Source organism: Podarcis pityusensis, assembly GCF_964106645.2.
Source record: "Podarcis pityusensis genome assembly, chromosome: 6".
Classification (NCBI taxonomy): domain Eukaryota; kingdom Metazoa; phylum Chordata; class Lepidosauria; order Squamata; family Lacertidae; genus Podarcis; species Podarcis pityusensis.
In genome coordinates, this window is record NC_138030.1 from 33,109,310 (window position 1) to 33,121,275 (window position 11,966).

At 41.7% G+C, this 11,966-nt stretch overlaps 1 long non-coding RNA gene across 1 annotated transcript; it reads left to right on the top strand.

Moving 5' to 3' along the window:
• On the top strand, positions 1-11,944 carry LOC308479342. The gene is made up of 4 exons (XR_013987620.1): positions 1-84; positions 7,734-7,792; positions 10,432-10,449; positions 11,915-11,944. It is a non-coding gene; the product is annotated as an uncharacterized lncRNA (long non-coding RNA).
• Positions 11,945-11,966: the final 22 nt, after the last annotated feature.

The following is an 11,966-nucleotide window of genomic DNA, read 5'->3' on the forward strand; positions in this document are numbered from 1 at the left end:
ATGTTATCACCACTCTATTGGAGGAATAAGGATCTTTGTTTGCAGTAGTCTCTCATGTAATATACAGGATATCTGAATATACATGTAAGATTCAAACATGTGCAAGACTCCCAAGACAAGCTGTGATTTAGATGTTATTGCAAATTTTCTCCCTTTATCTTTCGCAAAATCATTTTGTGAACGGAGGCAGTGGGATCCTTGATTCTGCTATCATACAGCTGTTGTACATGGCTCAAATAATACATGCTTTGATGCTCTGTCCCTAGGCAGAAAAGAGAAACATGGAGGTATGGCAGGGAACAGATGGCCTGACACATGGGAGTTATTTGTAGCACTGTGCAGAACCTCCCTACCAAACCCCTCCAGTTTCACTTAGTTTGGGGATTTGCTTCAAACTTGAAATGGGCAGGCTGGATTTGCTGAGAGCTTTTGCCGAGACTCAGGAATGTTTTGAGCAGCCAAGACTACTGGGCAAGGTCCGGGCAAGGCTCACACTGATGTACAGTGTCAGGTGGAAACATGCAGCCCAGGAAGAACCTGGCTTTAAATATGAAACTCAGGGGGGAAATGGCTTGGGAATCTACTGAGGATTATGGAGGCCTCTATTTTAGTGATGGATACAAAGCTTGGAATCCAGGCTTAATGAATTGTTCTTGGAAGGGAAGGGAACCAAGAGATTCCTTAAAGGCAAGTTTCCATGCCCATCACCCTTTGATATCTCAGTCTTTTGTAAACATAACAGCACTTATAGAGGAGGTTACAAGCAAAGGTTACAGTGATGGCACCAGAACAGAAAACATTGTGGTGGGCACAAAAGGGGGAAATTAGATTGCTACAGGGAGGCAATCCTCAAGCCATCTTTAGTCTTGCAAGTGGAACAATGCATAGATGAGAATGCCAAACTGTAAAGGCACCCTTAAATCCACAAAGCCTAAGCTGCAGAATGAAATTAGGATTCACTCATCCCTCATCCTCTCTTGTCATTGTGCATGAATTTAGTGTCCAGGACAGGTTTAAAGCCACATTTATGCCACAAATTCCATGAATCTCCAAATGTGTTCTTCGGGCCAAAGTTCACAGTGCAAACACTTATCTTTATATATTTCTACTCCAGTATAATTGATTGAAGATCAGAAAGGAAAGGCACTCTGACTATTTGAAAAACACCTTTCCTTGAAGTACAGGAATGGGGGTTGGGTGGGGTCAAGCTGTGTCAAGCAGGGGCAGAGGAAGGGGGTGCGGTGGGGGCGGTCCGCCCTGGGTGTCACCACTGAGGGGGGTGACAAACTGCCGGGCGGCACTCACCTCGGGTCCTGAAGCACGCCTGAGCCACGCGTCTCTCCTGTGAGTGACGTGGTGGCTTGGGCACCCGCAGGCTCCTCGCTGCCCAAAGGTCTGCCCACTGCCTCCCCCCAACTGTAGAGTGGCTGAATGGGAGAAGGCAGGCAGACTCCTCAGAGGCCCTGTGGAGCATCCTGCCCTGCCTGGCCCCGCCCCACAGGTGGCTGGCCCCGCCCCCATGCAGGGCACTCGCAGGGCATGCGGCACAGGGCATGTGCGCCGCCCCAGGCACCTGATTGCCTTGCTCCGCCGCTGGTGTCAAAGGCAGATAATTGCCACCCTCACCCCATGTTAGTACTGTCCGTGGTTAGCTAAGAGATAAGTGTCCTCACATTCGTATCTCAGCATGTATGAGCCAGCCCTTATAAACAAGCCATTCTCTCCCCACACTTTTGGGGATGTTGCTGTTCATGTCTTGGGCTAAATGTACAAATGGGGACCAGGTCTGTGCTTCCAAACCCCACCCATCATACACCCCCACCCCCTCGACATTTGTGCAGGTGTGATATCTGCTAAGGGGATACCTATATATGCACAGACGGCTGAAATAAGTGTAGGTTTCCATGCACTCCATAGCCCTGGGTGATCAGGATTCCTGATCACATGACAGTCTTGCACAGACATCTCTTTTGTAAACATTGTGTTGAACATGTGGATGTCCAGGAAGCAGGGTGGACAGCAGCAGCAATGGGGGCTGAAGAGGTAGATGTGGTCCCACTCTCCACCCATGCCCTACATATAAACAGCAATGTCTGCTCTGGCCCTCAGCATCAATGTAAAGTTGTCTACCTTACAAGGTTATTGTAATGATTGCTAAGGTAATATGTTGACAATAATTTTTATTAGTTTTCAATTACAATAATCCAATGGTAGCCTTATTATAACAATGACAAATCATAATACAATTACTAATCCCAATCATTCAGATGCCAATTTATATAATTTAGGTGGCCTCCTGCGTGCTAGAATTGATGGTTTGATGATTTACTTTGTTTCTGCGTTCCAAAATCTTATTCATCTCAACGGCATTCCATTCAAAATAACAATCCCTTATACAACGACTGCAATATTAACAACATCCATTTGTCTTGATACATTAAATGATTTATAAATGTATAGGTGAACCATTCAAACTATATCTTTATTCCTCCTGTGTGTGACAATTATTCTGTCTGTGGTGTTCCTTCCTGTCCTTAATTGTTTCCCAGCCGTTGCTGCTCTCCAGATTGCTAATGTAATATGAAACACATATGAGAAAAAAATACTAAGGATGGCTACACTGTTTAATGCCTTTACTCTGCATTCAACAGGACTAGAAACATTATTTTAAAACAGATATTAAATGGAGAGCTGAACAAGTCCCCCACCCCAGTTATGACCTTGCTTCTCAGATCTATCAAAAGTAAACCCAAAGGACATGGCCCATTCAAAGATATGTGCTCTCTGGGCTTGACAGTTAAGTACAAGCTTAAATCTCTCCCACTGAAACCAGTGAGGCTAAAAAGTGCTTAACTTGGGTTAGGATGTGACCAATGTCCTTACCTAGCTGATTTGGCTTTTAGATATTTAAACCCTCTCCCCACCCTCTGCTTTCTGTAGTTGCCATTTTCTAAAGGTGGAGTCCAGCAGATGTGGTTGGAAGCCTTAATAGCACCCTTGAAGATTGCCTAAAGAATATCTGTTAGGTCAGCAACTGAGGTTATCACTTTTAGTTTAAGGTCCTTGCTTTTTAAAAAACAAACACCAACCTGTAACTCGTTTGGGTTTCTTGATATGGAGAAAAACAAAAGACCAAAAACAGACAGATAAATGGATTCTGCTAAGCTATATAGCTACGAAATTATCCCTATCACTTTCCCCTTTGAAGATGTTTAAGGAAGAAAAGAGCAAATGAATTTGCCCTTCATAAAAGGGAACAGCAGAAAAGGGGATAACCTCAGAACCTTCCACTCCAGATATTTTTTTTATTTCCTTATCTTTGTGACACTCTCCACATATCTCTTACTTCCTTTGAAACAGGCCTAATTCTCAACACTGTGTACCCTGCTCTATCTCACATCAGGCTTGCTCTTGGTTATCAGTGTTGGGTGATGCTGTCGCTAATCTCTTGCCACCTATTTTAGGAGAATTTTGTTGCTAAGCAACAGAGCCATGGAAGAGAATGGAGGCTCCACTGTTGTAGTATATCAGCAAGTTAACATTTCCAAATCTGAGCCAAGATGGAACAGCTTCCAGCAAGAAATTGTGTCTTGTAGGCATAGATGGCACTGCTGTTTTCCTGAAAGCTTAATCATTCCACTTCTTGTCAGTAACTTTTCATCTCCAAAGACAAGTCATGATGTAATGACTATGTACAGAGTACACTAGAAGTGAGCAAAAACCAACCACTGTTCTAGTTCAACTATATATTACTTGAGGTCCAAGAAGCTTTTAGAGCCTTCAAGCTCATGTGAGAATGCTGAAAATTTCCTTCCTTCCTTCCTTCCTTCCTTCCTTCCTTCCTTCCTGTCAACAGAAGCATTTCATAAATGGTCACCTAAGACAAAATTAAGTCTTTTTTTCCTGGTTTCTGGATTCCTTATATAGACATTGCATCAGTCACTCAATGAAAGGTGTTAAATATTGCTGCACACCACTCAAACTCTGAGCAATGCAAGATTCCATTGGTTCCAGGTGCTTACCCAGAGTTTGTGTTTCCTTTGAAATGAGATACAGTGGAAAGTGTGGTGCCCTTATGATATGTGGGATCATCTTAATAGATGGTCCTGGCTGCTGGCAGGCCCTCAACCCGGTCCCCCCACCCTGGCGTGGGTGGAGCCATTACCCTCACGCCAGGGTGGCATCACGGTTACCCAGGGCTATTGCCCAATCAATTTGAGTGGGGTGATCGGGGGCGGGGTATAAAAGCGGCAGTGTGACGTGCGCCAAGCACCTGCTTTGCGCTGCCAAGCACCCGCCCACCCTTCCTTTAATTTAGGTGTCCTCTAGCCTTGCTTTGGACTTCGGTTGATTGCCCATCTTGGGATGGGGACTGGGTAGGAATTTTTCCATTTGGCAAATTGGCACTGGCCACTTGGTTTTCACCTACCTCTTAGCAATCGTCACAACTTTGTAAGGTTTGGCGGTTAGGCATTGGCTTATTGTTGAGTGGGGGAGGAGAGGTTGGCCATCGCCTGCCCCTCCATTGTCCAAGGGTATTCCGTTAAAGGAATCCAGGGCCTGGATCCTGTCCGAAGTCCGCTTGAGGGGCTAGGGCCATGCCAAGCCTCTGGGAACACTGGGGGAGAAACAGGTGGGTTCCCCCAAAGCAGCTCCCCTTTGGGTGGTTTACCCTTACAGACTTCCTGCAAAGGGGGCAGGAGTCTGATATAGTCTTTTGCCAGTGCCTAAGCCAATACTGCTCACATTTCCTGAACTCAATAAAGCTGTGGCCAAAATTTGCCCACTAACCTTAAACAAAAAATCTGTGTCTGTGTGAATTTCTTTATTCTAATGGGGGGTTGGCTTGAGGGTCTTGACATGCAAATGTTTTATTTACACAAATATACAACCTGAGCCTACGGCGGAGGGGTTCACAGCATTAACATCCCATAGTGTTTCTTCCCCTATAGCCACAGCCTTGGATTCAACCAAAAATCAATCAGGCATCTCTCTCTCTCCCCTCCCCCTCAGACTGCTTCCTTTCTTCTAGCTCATGTCACTCACCATTCACCACTCACCACTCCTCTCTCATCTCTGGCCTTTCTTTTTCTAACTAACAGTGAATTGAAAGACTCCCAGTCCTTATTGCTGCACAAAGATAGTGTGCAAGGAGTCTGGGGATAGATGATGAGGAAAGGCATACAAAATGGAAATAATTAAGACTGGGTCATTTGTTTTTGCCTTTATTTTGTGGAGTAATTAGATTTTGATTTTTTTTAAAAAACTGTGCATATTTTACAATCAAAAAGTGCCCAGTAGTTTGGGATGGCTCAGCCTGAAACACGTTTTGGACATGCTTTGCAGAAGTCTGAAGCCTTGTTCTGGTAGCAATGTATGTGGTCCTGGTGGCACTCTTCCAAGTTCCTGAGGCTGCATGAATCACGGTCAAATCACTGTTGCTGTATCCATGGATGGGCTGGTCACACATTATTACATCATGTCAGCTATGCATGTGACATAAAGGTATTTTAATTTTTGTCATGTGAAGCAGCCCCAGGACATGCTGAAAATATACACACTTCTGATATCTCGATATTAAAGTGTGTCCCACAAGACAAGGGCGGACAGAGGGTAGTTTGGCAACTACTCCCAGACCTCTATGTGTTCTGCAGTGGAATTGCACGGATTTCTGACTCTCAGTTGTTTAGCAGTAGTTTTGGGGTAGCCAGGAGTAGAATTTTGTGTAGATAAGCTATGCACTCTATTCATTTCTGATACTCAAAACAAATTCCTGGGCTCAGAGTTTTTAAATTTGAAGTGCATGTTTTTTGCACCAGGCTCCAGCTGGCAGATGTTGGGGTTCTACTAAAATAAAATAAAAGAATGTCCTGCAAGGTTTAAGTCTTTTCATTCTTGCTCTTTAAATGAAGGTGGTTCCTAGAAATTCTTAAAGAGGTGTGTCTGCAATTCAGGGTTTCCCAAACTTCTAAGTTCATTGATCCCTTGATGAGCTTATAAAGCTGTCATCAACCCTCAACCTGAATTCTGAGAAATGTACATACATACATACATACATACATACATACATAACTGGATTTGCATGCTGCCTTTCCAAAGTCCAAACAATGTTTAAGGTGGCTTACAACATTAAAAAAACACATAACTACAGCATATCAAAAGGAATCATAAACAATAAAGGAAAAATAAAAAATACACAACCAAAACTGAACATTTTCCACATAAATCACAAGATCTAAAATAAAGATACAAAAATTCAACAGCAACATCAACCCCCTAAGGCCCCAAGACAACACCCTGTTTATTAAATGAAATAAAGTAAAGAAATATCAATATATAGTAAACATTGATTAATCACCCATCACCATGATGATGGTGTGTTGTTGTTTTTTAAAAAAATGCTGTTATTTTTTACCTATGTCATTTTAAAGTGTGATATTAATACTGCATTCTTAGTTTTAGATTTTAGATTTATGTGAAAATTGTTTTCCATTTGCTTGTGTATTTTATTATGGGGTTTATTCATTGTTTATGACTTCTGTAATTATGTAAATCTTGTCATGTTGTAAGCTGCCTTGATCCTTGTTTTTAACTGTGGAAAGGCGGCATACAAATAATGATGACCATTAAAAGGAGTAATGAAATGTAAAAAATAAGGAGGTAAAGCAACTGAAAACAATAATGACAAACAATAAAACTACATGGTCTGAGAATACTGTTGCATCATGGAATCATTGTAATAAATACAGAGGCTCTTCATTGACAAGGGAGGCACACTGTCCATCTCCATGCCGTTCCCCTTGATTTTTGAAATCCCTAAGTCCTAATTAAATTTGTAAACTTCTTTCCCACCCAATGGTTCTTTCCAACCCTTAGATCTTTATTTACCCCCTGGACAGTCCCCTCAACCCCAGGGGGTCAGTACTGACTTCTGTGGGAAACCCTGATGTAAATAGACCACATAGGAGCATAATGTGGTACAATAAGGTATTGCCTTGTGTGCAGCAATTTTTATCTGCCAAATGTGGAAGGGTATGTATTACCACACTGCAGTGAAGGGAAGGGCCATAGTTCAGTGTTTTTGCATGCAGAAGGACATGTTTTGCATGCAGAAGGCCCCAGCTTCAAGCCCTGGCATCTCCAGATATGGCTGGGAAAGAGTCCTGCCCGAAACCCTGGTGAGCCACTGCCAGTCTGTGTAGGTAATGCTGAATTTGATGTGCTAGATGGACCAATGCTATGGCTCAGCAGAAGAGAGTTCCCTGCGTTCCTCAGACCTCTAGATCTGTACTAAATCTGTGTTGTTAATTTCAGCAAACACTGCAATATATATATGTGTGTGTGCATGTGTGCACCATGGGAATGTGGGTGAAATACCATACGTAATGTCTGGATTTTCCATGGGATTTCCAAGGCGGAATTGACATCTGGGGGGAATTTCCAAGATGGGGGGGGGGGGAGTTTAACAATTATGGGATTTTCTAAAGAAAAAAAGAAAAAGAAAAAAGAAAAAGTTGAGGGCGTCCTAGTTGTTGTTTTTTTAAAAAAAAAAAAATATGGCAACCCTAGACAGCAATCCTGGTGCAAATTGCAATGGAACTCACTTGGATAGTATCAGTATTGTAAAAAGACACACCTTCAGCTAGTTCTCCAAGAGCATCATAGCTATTTAAAATAGCTGTCTGTGATTCCTATTTAAGTATCACTGCTTCTTTTTCTTTATTAAATTACAGGTGACTGAAAATGTCAGACACCGAAGAGATCATTGAGGAATATGAAGAGTAAGTACTAGGTTCTCCAGTGTTTTCCTTTCCCATCTATATGCAGAAATGTGTCTTTCTTTTCTGTCACTCACATTGATTTCTGTGGCTGTGTGGTCATTCAGATATGCCATTCCTATATTTCTACAATCTGGTCCAGAGAGGAGAGAAATCACAACATGAAATCATTCTGAATGATTAGGGTGCTGATCCATAGCAAATATTTTATTTATCTGTCCCTCTGATGTTTAGGTAGTGAGTGCTGCTATGTAAAGAGCTAAAATGCTACTATCTACATACAAGAAGGAGTTTGCACTTGGGGAAACCATTTTTTAGGAAATAGCTCTGAAGGGGAAAGAGGCCAATAAGAACTGAGCATGCTCAGTGTTTTTGGAATGCTGACTGACTCTTGGGAGGAGAACTGGAAAATGGGGCGGGAGAATGGAATGGAGAGGCTGGAATGTTGAACACCAGGACTGCATACTGGAATATTTTGTTCCAGGTCATTAGAGAATAGCAATTGATAAACCTAACATTAAGCATTTGTGTAACACCTTTTTTTTTTTTAAGTGCTAGTGAACTGGCCCCACTCCTTTAGCCTATGATCTTTGGATGAAGGGTGGTATAGAAATTCAAAAGATATAATAATAATAATAATAATAATAATAATAATAATAATAATAGGAGGGAGTGAAGATCAGCATCAGAATTTTTTGGGGGGGTTAGTGAAGATCAGCATGGGATAATAATAATAATAATAATAATAATAATAATAATAATATCCTGCCCATCTGGCTGGGTTTCCCCAGCCACTCTGGGCAGCTCCCAATAGAATGTTAAAAACACGATAAATACATCAAACATTAAAAACTTCCCTAAACAGGGCTGTCTTCAGTCTTCTAAAAGTCAGATAGTTGTTTATTTCCTTGACATCTGATGGGAGGGCGTTCCACAGGGCAGGCACCACCACTAAGAAGGCTCTCTGCCTGGTTCCCTGTAACCTCATTTGTCACAGTGAGGGAACCGCCAGAAGGCTTCGGAGCTGGACCTCAATGTCCGGGCTGAACGATGGGGGTGGAGATGCTCCTTCAGGTATACTGGATATAATAACACACACTTAACAAAGTAGAGCTGCGGGAGTACCAATTTCTAATTCACTTCAGGCACCACAAATGTCTAGGGCCAGCGCTCTTGATAATTTTAGTATTTCTCATAAAGCACTTAGAGGTTTTGTTACAAGTAAGTGGTATATAAATTTTATCAGAAAACGAAGTGTTGAGAAGGGATTCCAAACCCCAGAGGTGAGGGTCTCAATGGGCTTCTTCTGAATCTAAAAGAGAATCTGGGTCTCTGAGGATTCTCGGGACCTTCACGTAGGAAACCTGACCCAAGCATAGAATGACAGGCTATTGGGATTTAAAGATTTTAGATACCGGAAGAAATGTACAGTACTTAATTAGGAACCAGTAAGAGCCATACAGCTATAAATGCCTGGGAGGTATAGATGGCTTGTGACTTGGTTATGTCTGCAATTTTGGAAATTCTTCCTACCTTTTTTGATTCCGTTACTCCCACTCCCACAGACTTTCTCAGTTTTCTACGCTCCCACAGCTCACTCATCAGCTTCTTGTTTTCCAACTGCAAGGACTAACCCAAGAGAGAGCACTGAAAAATGCTCTTTCACAGCCTGCCACATTCCTGCTCTGGCATTTTTATCAACACCTGTTCCAGTTACTTGAGCTGCATCTCCAGCTGATGCACAACATGAAGTCATGCCTAAGCATGTCGTATAGGCAACCTGCTCCTTCCAGTCGTCTCCCCGAAAACTAAGCTGGCCCTAGATCTGCATGTCACTTCACTTAAATGTAGCCAACTGTCCCTTAACACAGCAAGCTTTTAATTGCATGAGGTGGGGTGTGAGATGGCCCCAGGTATCTGCTTATCTATTCCAGGGGGTTGGAAATATATGTGAACTCCTGCCACCATATGGGCAGAATCCACTCAGCAAACAAAAAACAAAAACCCTGATTGTGGAACAAACAGAAGTGTCTTGTTGCGGCATCTTAAAGCTAGCAGATTTATTCCGGCATGAAATTTTGTGCAACATGATTCTTCTCCGCTGTTTCTGCTGTAACAGGTTGGCATAAATTGTAAGTTGTAACTTAACTGTACTGCATTCTTCCAAGAAGAATATGTGTCAGAGAACATGGATCATGTTGTTCTAAAATCACTTACAGTGGTAACTCGGGTTAAGTAATTAATTTATTCCGGATGTCCGTACATAACCTGAAACAGTTCTTAACCTGAAGCACCACTTTAGCTAATGGGGCCTCCTGGGGCCGCCACGCCGCCGGAGCACGATTTCTGTTCTCATCCTGAAGCAAAGTTCTTATCCCGAGGTATTATTTCTGGGTTAGTGGAGTCTGTAACCTGAAGCGTATGTAACCTGAAGCGTATGTAACCCGAGGTACCACTGTATTATTATTATTATTATTATTATTATTATTATTATTGCAAACCAGCCATTATTCTAATCTAGCTGTTTTCCCTTCTACTTTACAGGGAACAGGAAGGTAAGGGAATGAAAACTATCAGATTAAGCATGTTTTCCAAATCCACTATTGCTGCTCTAATAACGCTCTCTCTTTTCCTCTCTTCCGACATGATGCAGAAGAATGCGTCGAAGAAGGTAGGCTTTCATTGTTACTATAAGAGTCAGGGTTAGATGAGGTGATGTGTTCTATTGGGTCATAACACCATGCCATTAAAAAAAACTATTATGGGATTGGAGACCTTAATATGTATCATAAATTTGTTATTTACATATACTGTATATGAAAAAGTATTAGGTGTCTCAGTGTAGCGAGTGTAGCTACTGATGTGTAGCTACATTGTCTGAAAAGGCACTTTTGCTCATGTCACCATCATCCAAAATGGGGCTGGTGGTTATATGGGGGAGAGCTTGTTTTCTGTAGTGGCTTAGAAGTGGGTCCCACTATGGGGACCTCCTGGTCACACGAGGTTCTGCTTCTTTGGTAGTGTTCTATCATAAAACTGTTCTGTTTCAACTGGAAGCTCCTTATAGAGTTTTTGTGTGAAGAAGAAAATGAACGTATGATATCTGGGTTTGAGGATTGAAGAACATATTGATGCATAGAAAGCAGAATTGTTGGGTGTTATCTTGGAGAGGATGTTTTGAACAATTTTCTATTTATAGCTGACAGACAAAAAATCCCTTTTATTTTATATTATTTTATTTTCTTCCTTCCTTTTGTTTTTTGTTTTTATTTAGATTAGAATTTTATCTTTCATAAAAAATATATTTGATACTAATCTTTGTATTTTCTTTCAAACTTTAATAAAAAATCTATTGAACCACTAATAAAATCTATTGAAATCTGTGTAAACAATTATAATAATAATAATAAATTTTTAATAATTTAAAAAAGCAAATAATATGTGGACAAGTAAAAGTGCAGATTTGTCCAAATAGCCTTGTGGATTTCTCAGATATACCAAAAAGCGCAGAAAATTGTAGGTTGAATACAGCTGAGTATTTGCCTAATATTGTGTGTTATGAACATTTAATCCAGCCTTCATCAACTTGGTGCCCACTTGGTGTTTTGAACTACAACTTTCACCCATTGGCTGTGGCTGATGGGAATTTTAGTCCAACAGATCTGGAGGGCACCCATTTGGTGCAGGCTAACTTAATCTACTATTTTAGGAACCTGGGTAGAGTATTTCATTGCCAACGGGACTGACACTGATAAACTCAGTCTGGAATGAGCTTTCTGCTGCTTGCATAGTATCACCTGAAGCTGATCAATGTGTCTTTGCGTTTATTTTTTACAAGCACACCTCCTCTTCTATGCTTTTGTATGAGGGCATAATTACTGCCTCTGTGTGTGCATGGATATGTGGGTGTTCTGAATGTTCCAGGCCTTAATATCCTATTGAACTTGGCAAATGCTTGACTTCACAAGTGCTTGGCACCTGAAAACTAGGCGTGCACATAAATGCAAAGCAAAGATCAGAATGAGAGAGAGCCGTTTTGTCTATAGATGCTCCAGCTTGAAGCCACAGCTTTCTGTGATCCCTTGCTAACCTTTTCTACTTATTCCCTTTCACCACCCCTGCTTGCCCTGGTTAAGAAGAGGAAGAATGGATAGAGGTGGAAGACGGTAGTAGAACATTTCTTTACAT